The sequence below is a fragment of the Palaemon carinicauda genome, chromosome 43, assembly GCF_036898095.1.
Source record: "Palaemon carinicauda isolate YSFRI2023 chromosome 43, ASM3689809v2, whole genome shotgun sequence".
Lineage (NCBI taxonomy): Eukaryota > Metazoa > Arthropoda > Malacostraca > Decapoda > Palaemonidae > Palaemon > Palaemon carinicauda.
Genome location: NC_090767.1, coordinates 26,544,509 through 26,555,786, shown reverse-complemented (window position 1 = coordinate 26,555,786; position 11,278 = coordinate 26,544,509). Strand labels below are relative to the sequence as shown.

At 41.9% G+C, this 11,278-nt stretch overlaps 1 long non-coding RNA gene across 1 annotated transcript in view; it reads right to left on the bottom strand.

The window, feature by feature from the left end:
- Positions 1–1,014: 1,014 nt before the first annotated feature.
- The window catches only part of LOC137633549 (uncharacterized), a 55,176-nt gene continuing 44,912 nt past the window's right edge, over positions 1,015–11,278 (bottom strand). The window contains exon 4 of the long non-coding RNA XR_011042267.1: positions 1,015–1,795. This is a non-coding gene — a long non-coding RNA (uncharacterized lncRNA). The remainder of the gene's footprint in view (positions 1,796–11,278) is intronic.

Sequence of the window (11,278 nt, the reverse complement as noted above, 5' to 3'; positions counted from 1 at the left end):
AAGGATTTGTATCTAAGTAGGAACAATGACTATCTCCCAGCATATATATTCAGTCTAAAGGAAAAAGCAAAAGATTTAAATAGCTAGATTAAGAGACAGCAGAGTAGCACATGTGCACTGAGCTGTGGCCAAACTCCAAATGAGGGTTCATCTACCTGGTGAGTAGGAGGGACTTACCCTCCACCCACCAGCAACTACAAGCACCTTGTTAACCCTTTTACCCCCAAAGGACGTACTGGTACGTTTCACAAAACTCATCCCTTTACCCCCAATGGACGTACAGGTATGTCCTTGCAAAAAAATGCTATTTAAAATTTTTTTTGCATATTTTTGATAATTTTTTGAGAAACTTCAGGTATTTTCCAAGAGAATGATACCAACCTGACATCTCTATGACAAAAATTAAGGCTGTTAGAGCAATTTAAAGAATATATACTGCAAAATGTGCTGGGAAAAAAAATAACCCATGGGGGTAAAGGGTTGGAAATTTCCAAATAGCCTGGGGGTAAAAGGGTTAAAAGTTGAAATGGCCGTCTCCGAAGAAAGCTCTTCGCGGTTGCACCCATCTAGGGAAGCAGTTGTGATCGTGCATCGGTTGGCGATCACCCACCCTGATAATAATAGGTAGTAGGATGGCCAGGGCACAAGCCACCCGTTGAGATACCACCTCTAGAGAACCCCTATGGGAGCAACATCTTACCTGTTCATGCTCCCAATAGAGTAATACCAGGTTCGCTGAATTCAATGGTTTGCATTCACGTATGAAACAAAATCAAGCATTCTCAGATTATTATAGAAAATAAGACTTTGAAAAATAAATACTTATATCTACTAATTTGACCAATATTTTATCTTTGTTTATACGGGATACTCGGTTTTTTCCCAACCTTCTTCACCAAAACAGATCTAGAAATTGACAACAATCAACATTGTCACATGGCCTGGCTCTCAAGGTTATCTACTGTCTCTTAACTACAAAATCTGAAATTAAATGTTAGGTACTTCATAGGATGCTTACAATGCATTTTTATATTTACCATCAAATACTATCACTTCTAGATTCACATTACAAGTATCTTATTGAGTTTTTGTAAACACACGTCAGGATAACTACCACTAGGTATGCACAATATTGTAAACACACATCATATACTGATCAAATCTTAGTTTAATGAACTTACATAAATCCTTCAATTTTTATTTCTACTATCACATTCATACATGGAAACACTACAAAGTTTGGGAGTGTTAAAAACTCAAAGATAAATTTCCGTGAATTTCTAATTAAGAAAATGGTTGTCTTCAGAAAAGATATAAAATTAACTAACAGTATCCCGTGACAACAGTGTTCCCTATTCAATATAAGAGGCTGCCAGTGATTTGATCTTTCTGAAAGAGTTGTAAACATTGTAGAGGCTGCGCAGTTTGTGCAAGTGGCATTTTAGCCTGTGATCTAAGCCCTTTAAAAAAATCTAATAATTTTAATAATACCTTGACATTTTTTAAAAATCAAGGTACTTTTTATGATCAACTCTCTACAGAAACGGAGGATTCACCTGGTCTCCTTCAATGCAAGAGTCTTCTTTTAAAATCACTCTAACTACCATTGCACTTTCCCTTTTTGGGAGGCAGCCGACAAAAAAAAAAAAAAAAAGATATTTTCTCTCATAGTTCCTCCCTGCCTGACGAGGGACTCGGCCAAGTTTGGTTGGTACTGATAAGGTGCCACAGACCACCCTCTCCATGTTTTCATCGTAGATGGTCGAGGAGTTTAAAAATCACCAGCAGTCACCTCCTGAAAGAAAATGTTAAGTTTTAATTTCTATGCCAAGATTGTATTACAATAGGCATTTTAGCCTTTCATTCTTACAGATCAAACTAAACTAATAAAAAATAAAAGGTTTTATGAAACTCTAAATAAACAAACATATAGAATAGGAATAAATATAACCATAAACTGAGAAGAAAGCATTCTTAAAAAGTTACCACTGATTTTAAAAAGCTTTCCTTACTGGGCTATTTTTCCCTGTTGGAGCCCTTGGGTTTATAGCATCTTGCTTTTCCAACTAGGGTTGTAACTTGGCTAGTAATAATAATAATAATAATAATAATAATAATAATAATAATAATAATAATAATAATAATAATGAGATGGTAAGAACAACTCCAATACTCTAAGATACAAATGCAATGACAATTTCAGTTGAAAATCTATCGCTGCCACCACACTTCAGGACCAATTTTACTAAATTTCATTTTATCATAATGTTCAGTTTTGGGTATTCTAATTAAATAGTTTCCTTAGCTTTAACCAACAGAAACTGCCAAGTGATAGACAAGCCTTTAGCACTGATATCACAGACTAACATAAGGTCTGTCATCCTCCTCTTAGCCAAGATAGAAAAACGGGCAGTAAAATATAGCAGCTTTTGAGTCTGCTAGGTATTACGATAAGCGGGGAACGCTAGTTAAAAAGACGAGAGAGCAAGGATTTTCCCACTAGTGCCACAACAATTTAAGGCAACATTATTTTCACAATTAAAAACATCGACGCCATTTACTCTTCTTTAACCCATTTATCCCTACATCAATGAGTCCGTTGCTGCAACTGACATGGTTTATACTTAAATATTGTTTTCCCAATTGCATGCCCTAAGCAATCATCAACCACAGTTATTAGCAGCGGGCCTAGCCTTTGAATTAGTAGTCCAACTGCAAGGCCGTATTTCCCAAAGTTATTGGCAGTGGGCCTAACCTTTTACTATAAAGCAAAATTGCAAGTCAGCAGCTGTCCTACCGGTTGTTTTCCACGACACACAGGCCGTAAGATGGTAGTATTCTTACACCTCTACCCCAGGGCATATCGAAACCATCTATTACTTTAGAAAATATATATTTTGACCACACACTACGATCGAGTTACAATCTTAGTGAATGTCGTCTCATTTTCCTACTATTAAGATGTATTTAAAACTGCTCAACATATTGTTAACAGACCTGTTTTGATTTATGATTTTGGCCCTTATTGCCTGGGCACTTGGAGCCGTTTAGTATCCGAGGTACAACAGAAAAAAATCCCACAATTATATAAGTGGTAATAGCTGAGAGGTTGGACAGCAAAGTGGACTACATAATTTTAATTCTCAATATACATGTAATTATAATGGACTAACATACTTGACAATAACTACATTGCATTGGGCGCTGTCAGTCTGTCAGGAAAAAGCCAGTCTTGAAATATGCAAGCTTTAAAAATGTATAACAACTGCTGTAAAAAATAAAAAGTTTGATACCCTAATGTATAAGCAACCATAATACCGTAAAGAATGAGCCACAAAAACTTTGAAAAGTTTGTCACAGTCGAGTTGGAAGTTCTTGACTGTGCATGAACGTTTCCGCAATCTCCCTGAATTTGCCGACTTAATCGTCTGATGAGAAGTTTCCAGCTTCTTCCATGTCTATCAACATACCCAGGAACTCTTATCTTCCTGCTTGGGCTCGAGACTGGATTTTCCCAATATCAAACCATTGTTCTCTAGTCTCCACTCGTGCCACGCTATTCGATCTCATTTATCATCCTCTTCTTTTTTTTAATTTTTATAGTTTATAAATGAAAACTCTATTTCATTATTGTTACTGTTCTTAAACTATTTTATTTTAATTTTTCATTACTTCACTTGTAGTTTATTTCCTTGTTCCCTTTCCTCACAGGGCTATTTTTCCCTGTTGGAGCTCTTGGGTTTATAGCATACTGCTTTTTCAACAAGGGTTGTAGCTTACCTAAAAATAATAATAATAATAATAATAATAATAATAATAATAATAATAATAATAATAATACAGTAATAACAATAATTGATCACGATTCTCAGATCACAGTAAAAAGAAGTCTTGTCATGATCCAGGAGTTAATGCCTCTGAGGATGAAAGGATCACCCAATCGTCACGATACCTAAAGAGGCACATCTCATTTGAGTGGGCAAGAGAAAAGAAGAGCGTGGACACTCTACGAACACTTAGGGAGTGGCAGATACTACAAAGCACAAAGCCTTGAAATACTCTTCTGAAGACGAAGCAAGGGGTACAACCTACATGAAGTTTTCTTTCCTGATGGTAGACCATACGATACTTGCCGTCTCCGCCCTTAAACATGTAATGGTCTTGACCTGCTGAGGGATGGTTTAGACAGACCTAAGAGGGATTAGTTTACACGTCTATTATTTACAACAGCATACAACACAATGCATGTACAGGGAACTCGATTCTCAATGACTAGGCCTTCTAGGAGCGGGGTTTATCAGGCACTGCTGACCAGTACAAAAGGTCTCTAGAGAGGATGTATTCTCAGTACGCACTGTCCCTCCCTCATATACACGGAGAGAGAAGTTCTATAAGAGGGACAATTTTGTTAGTCATTGTTTTAATGAAAAGTTGTGCAAGTTCTCAAACATTATTTTTGTTGATGCTGGTGGCAAAGATGACTTCAGAGCCTTAGAAAATTTAGAAAATTGTAATCCTTCAGATTACAGCCCTACACCAGATTTAGGTAAGCATCTAAATGAAGAATTAGTAAAACTTATGTTTGAATTTGATATCTTTTCAAGTGAATGTGGTAAAACTTGAAGAATAAAGTCTGGTACAGTATTAATCTAACTTGTGATATCCTAGTAAGAAACTCTTTCCTGCTCATATTCACTGAAAGGTTATAAAAGTTGAAAAATTATTATTGAGCTTTCTACCTCTCTGATAATAGTTGGAGGTTATACGCAAATTTTTGAGGTTTAAATGACTTTACGATATTCAAAACACAACATATTCCAAGTAAAGAAAAGATTTTAAACAAATTTGTTGGCGACGCCTACATTTACACCATAATGAGTTAAACCGTGAAAGCTAGTAGCCGAGCTTACAGGAAAATTATGTGGACTACCACCTGAAACATGATGCAACTGATAAGCTTTTGCCAAAACTTCAACAAATACCTTTTGTTTTATGAGAATCATACAATATAATACTCCATCCACATATGCAATATGAGGTTGCTTCAGCTCTGTTACTTCACCAAGTGAAAAGATGTTAGGATTCAGGCTACCAACTCAGTATTTTGCCTCACTAACTAGGGTTTTGCAGCAGAAGGGTCTAAAGTAAATAAAGAACTCAAGGTTCTATGAGAAGATCTCAAATATGACAAATTCGTAGATAATTTGTATTTTTCCTAGCTATACAAACCTTAGCTATTTAATAGGGTTATTACTTTTGGCGTAGCTGAAATGACGAGCCATTTTCTGGGTTGACCTGTGTTCGCCGGTGAAAAGGTCCTTCTTGTCACTTTTCTGATATAAATATATTCAAATATACCAGAAAAAGGTAAAGCATTGGAATGCAGAGGTTACTACCCTCGCGCGAGCACCCTTTAGGGCGTCGTGTATAAAGAAAGGGCGTGTGATAACCACTATTCACAGGTTGTGAATAGTGGTCAATGTATTCAAGAGGGGTGTGCCGTTACAGCAGTCTCCACCGCACCAACCTGGATCACCCAACCGACGCCCGACACCAGCGCCACCTGACATCCTTCTTTTTGGACTCGTGAAGCATTGCTACCTTTGCTTTGTGTCTGTGGTTTTTGCGCTCTTTTGGATTATTTTCGAGATGGCTGAGGCTCTCCTTACCCCTGCACCAATGTTAAGTACCCTAGATTCTGTTTTCATACTCAGTGTTATGGTATTTTACCTTTTACTCGCGTTTTGCGCGTTGTTTGTTAGTGCAGGCTTCGGCCATGGGCAGCCATTAGCGCGTCACAGCTTGTGTTGTTTTTCCCGTTAGTGTTGGGATATATATATATTTATATTTATCGGGTATTCATTTACTACTCATGTTCAAGGTTCAATGTTTTTGTTTTTCACATTCTGATGTGTTCTTTTAACTTTACGTTATCATTACCCTGGAAAGGAATTTCCCTTTCTATCCTGGCTGTCATGTCCTCTCTTCTTCGCTAATTCCACGTTTTTAAGACCTTTGTACTTCAACGGACAGGTCATTTTTGCACTAGTGTACTAGTGTTTTCTCACTTTGGGTTCTATTTATTTACTAGGATTGAGTCGAGGTAACCTTAGTGAGAGAGAGGCTGGAGTTTCCCCCTCTGTTCGCTTTTAGCTCAGTTAGCCTGATACATGTAGGCTACTTGGAATTAGATTCCACCTGCTCTTTAGAGGCTGGTTTCTCCCCCTCTCTCGTTTATTATTATTTATTTATTATTTCTTTGTCTAAGGTTACCCTATCTCCTTCTATTTACTCTAGTTCAGTTTGATTATTTTATAGCGTTTGCAGTTCAGTCGTGCTAGAGCCAGTCCTATTATTATCCCTACTTAGGTAAGGATCCCCTATAAGGGACATTCATGGCCTGCTCTCCAAGCCGCCATCTCCGTTCCCCCTCTTCCCTCAGTCCCTCCCCATCTCCCCCGCTATGGCTTGGGGATAGAGGGGACTGGACATAGTGTCTCTTTCCTTATGAGTTTCACGGAGCCCCACGCCGGAGCTCCGCCGTTGGATCTCCGTCACCATAGAGGTTTGAGCAGGGAACGCTAGTATTATTTTATGTCCGTATAATCACATGTTACTCACCTCCGGTGATCCCCGACGACTGGGAGCTTCTCCCCTCGTCAGGCTTCCCGGTTTTGTTTTGGATACTTGCTCTGGCCCCGGTATCTTTCTCCGTCCATTCGGTCCTCCCGGAAATGCACGACACTATTGTTTTTAAGTATATCCATTACTATTTATTTTGCGACAGCTTTTACCACTCTCTCCGGTCGTCCACCGGATCTCCAGTGTACAACGGAGTAGAAATATGTACCCCAATTTTGAATACTGTACTAGATTTTGTTTTTATGTTTATCTAGCCAAGCTAGGCTTTACTCCGACGCTCCCCGGACCTCCGGGGCGCAACGGAGGGGAATTTTGAACCCTAATGCCATACCTTTAGTATTCTTAAACTACAGTACATTCTCTCCTTTAGGGTGGCGACTAGCTAGAACTAGTCTCCTTTATGCATGTCATGTGTTGCTTGCATACCCATTATCTTAAGTCTAAATATTTTAAAAAGGAGACGGTGTACTTATAATAAACCTTTATATTACAGAAAGCCCGCTGCGCCTTCAAAGGTTGTCTGGCAGCATTCAGCGACCCGGTGGGCCATGATGTTTGCCGATCGCACGCTCACTGTGCGATTTCCTTCGCCCTGGAGGAGGGCCAAACTCCTTATATGATTTGGTTCCCGGAGTCATGCTCGCTCTGCTTCGAGATGACTTCAATTCTCCTGAATGATGATTTAAGATTTGATATAGTCATTCTCATTCAAGTTTCAAATTTCAACTTTACTGAATGATGGATAAAATTGGAAACAGTTGTTCATATCCAATTTTCTAATTTATTGATATAAACATAATCTTTTTCCTTTAGTTCGTTCGAACTTATATCCTATTCCCTCTTTCAGGCGGACGAAGAAGACCTGAAGACGGCCAAGGCAAGTCTCCGGCAGTGGGTCTCCGGTTTTGGCCGTAACGCCCCCCAAGGTTGCCCTTACGTCTTAGACGGCGACATGGCATCTCGCCTATTCCCTGGCTCTCTGTCGGCGGCCGTGGAGAAAGAAGTAGCTGCCCCTATCATCGACGCCATTCATTCTGCCATGGCCCCACCGTCTGAAGAACAGCTTTCGTCAGGAAACGTCGCTTCTTTGGACATCCATCTAGAACCGATGGACGAGCAGGTTAGTGGTGCAGAGGATACGGCAGGTTCCTTTTTCTCTCCAACTCCTTCTTCTTCTTCCTCCTTCCTAGGCTTTGACAAGCCCGCTGCTTCACCTTGGGAAGGATCTCTATCAGTTCGTCCCAAGGTTAAGCCCTTAAAAGCTTCGAAACCTTCATCTAAGACTTCAAAGCCAACCCCGTCAACATCAACAGCATTGTCTCCGGTCCCTGGGCCGTCGTCTTCGCCTGACCCTTTACCAGCTGCCAAGGCTCCTCCTCCTTCTAAAGGACAGAGGAGTAAATCCGCTAGGTCGAAGAAGACGGAGCAAGACAAACAAGACCTCTTTACGGACAATCTGCTGTCCAGGTTCAGGGAGGTTAGAGCAGAGAATGTATTCTCTTACCCCAAACCCCCCTACTGACTCTCAGTCAGTATCTGCCTTAGTGGCGGAGCAACTAAAACCCATTAGGGACATGATTGCAGGACTGCTCCACTCCGGATCTCAAACAGCTCCGGCTGCAGTCCCAGATGCTTCAAAGCTTCCGCCGTTCAACAAGAACAACCCTTGGCAGTTTGCTCTTCATGCCCCTTATTTAGATGGTACTCTTACCATTGAAGGTCTAGGTACTCAACCCCTATCAGACCTGGAATTTTACCCAGAGGATCTCCGGTTTCCCTTCAACGGGTTTGTGCATTTGACGGAGAACGCTCTGGTCAGAATGGACAAGGTCCCCAAGGAAACAGTCATCTTTCCGAAAGAACAGGCCCAAGCTGTCTGCTCGTACCTTATCGGACTGGGGCTGTACTAACACCAAGTTGACTCCTCATAAAGGGTCGTATACTATTTTTACGACGCCCCAGGATATCCCCTCTCCTTTCGCGGATAAGGTTGCGGAGCTAACGCTCCAAGCAGTTCAGGAGGACCTTCCCATGCCAACCATCAAAAAGAGACGGATGCTACCTCTCTTCTCATGCCAGCCACTAGGGATTTCTGGCGTGATGCTCCGTCGACCTTCACGGTCAGCAAACTAGATCCTGATTGTGCTTCCTCCTTATTTTCAGAGAAGCTACCAAAGTTGCCGGAAAACATGCTTAAATCAGAATACGAAGCAAGATCGAGACTGGCTAGATCCATCAACGCTTTAACATCGTTAGAGTTGGTGGCTTCCATATACAAAGAGGAACAGATCTTCAAAGTATTGGCGAAAAGTCTGTTACAGTCCTTTCAACTGGACCTCCATGATTTCTCTTCAGCAAGGAAAAACTACAGGAAATATGTCCTGGCAGAAGCATCTATTAGGCACGAACCTAACAGACTGATTAGGGCTTCCTGTTGGGGTAAAAACCTTTTCCCTCAGGAAGAAGTGGACAAGGTGCTTCAAGAGGCCGCCAGAGCTAATCAGAACCTCCGGGTGCGCTGGGGTCTATCTTCTAAGCGTAAATTTGACCCGGCGATGAAGCACCAAAACCCTAAGAAGAAACAGAAATTCTTTACCTCTTACAAAGCTGCTCGTGGTCAACAACGTATCCCATTAGTCCAGACGTCAACTCCCTCAACGTCGAGAGCAGCTCCGCCCCAACAGTTTATGATCGTCCCCGCACCTCAAGGTGGACAATCATCCTCCACTGCAACGTGGATGTCCTCCCCAGCCTTCAATCCGGCTTACGAGTCTACCAGGGCCTTTCGAGGATACCCTAAACAGTCCGGCGGTAACAGGGCTCGAGGCCAGTCCCGCCGGCGCGGCGGTGCTAGATCCAGAGGCACAACAGGAGGTAGAAGGTTCAAACCAACCCACAACCAGTGAGACGGACCGGGTAGGAGGGAGATTGTACCGGTTTTGAGACCAATGGACCTTCAGCCCTTGGGCGCACAGCATTGTTTCCAAAGGTCTGGGCTGGAAGTGGAAAAAGGGGTCTCCACCTCTGCCAGTGAACTTCTTTCAGACTCCCACCCCAGTTCTGCAAGAATACACCAAAGATCTCCTACAGAAAAATGCTATAAAGAGAGTAAGAAAACTAAAATTTCAGGGACGTCTGTTTACTGTCCCAAAGAAGAATTCTTCCACACTGAGAGTAATTCTGGACCTGTCCAAACTGAATTCCTACATTCTTTGCGACAGGTTCCGTATGCTGACTGTCTCTCAGGTACGGACCTTACTTCCCCGTGGGGCCGTCACCACCTCTATAGATCTTACCGACGCCTACTATCATGTTCCAGTAGCGAGAAACTTCTCTCCCTACCTAGGCTTCCGGCTAGGCAGGAAATCCTACGCATTCAAAGTGATGCCCTTCGGCCTCAACATTGCTCTCAGGATATTGGGGGAGACAATATTGCAACAACTCAGGAACCAAGGAATAATGTTGGTAGCCTCCTTGGACGATTGGCTCATTTGGGCAAATACAGTCCAAGAATGTCGCGAAGCGACATCCAAAGTGATCCGGTTACTTCAAAACCTAGGTTTTCAGGTGAATCTGAAGAAATCACGGCTACTCCCAGCAAGTCAGTTCGAATGGCTGGGTATTCGTTGGGACCTAATAGATCACAAACTATCCCTTCCTTCCAAGAAAGTCAAGGAGATAGCATCAATGACAAAACGGTTTATCAAAAACAAAGAGATAACAAAGCGATCTTTAGAGAGAATCCTCGGCTTACTACAATTTGCCTCAGTAACAGACGTCCTCCTAAAAGCCAAACTCAAGGACATCAACCGAGTTTGGAGGAAGAGAGCAAAAATACATTTAAGAGACAAAGTCTCAACGATCCCCTCTGTACTAATAAAGAGACTTCTTCCATGGTCGGACCCAAAGAATCTGGCCAAATCAGTTCCTCTGCAGTTTCCCCCACCCCAAGTGACGATTCATACAGACGCGTCACTCAGTGGTTGGGGGGGTTACTCCCAACACCAGATGTTTCAGGGGTCCTGGTCCCTCGTTATGAAACAATTTCATATAAATGTGTTGGAAGCAATGGCAGTACTCCTAACCTTGAAACGGTTGTCTCATCACAAGACAAGTCAAGTGAGGATAGTCTCAGACAATTCAGTGTTAGTCCACTGCATAAACAGAGGAGGATCCAAACCTCACAATCTGAATCAGGTTCTGGTAATGATTTTCACCTTGGCAGCAAAAAGAAATTGGTTCCTGTCAGCTACGCACCTGGCAGGAGTAAAAAATGTTATAGCGGATGCCTTATCCAGAACCACACCACTAGAATCGGAATGGTCCCTAGACATGAATTCGTTCCGGTGGATATCCAGACTAGTGCCGGATCTCCAGGTAGACCTGTTTGTGACAAGCTTCAATCACAAACTCCCTTGCTACATAGCCCCCAACCTGGACCCTCAGGCCTTTGCCATGGACGCATTAACTCTAGACTGGAATCTCTGGCAGAAGATTTATCTGTTCCTTCCAGTAAATCTTCTGATGAAGGTATTACACAAACTACGATCTTTCAAAGGAACAGTAGCGTTAGTAACACCCAACTGGCCCAAAAGCAACTGGTTTCCGCTCCTATTAGAGCTGAAACTCCGTCCCA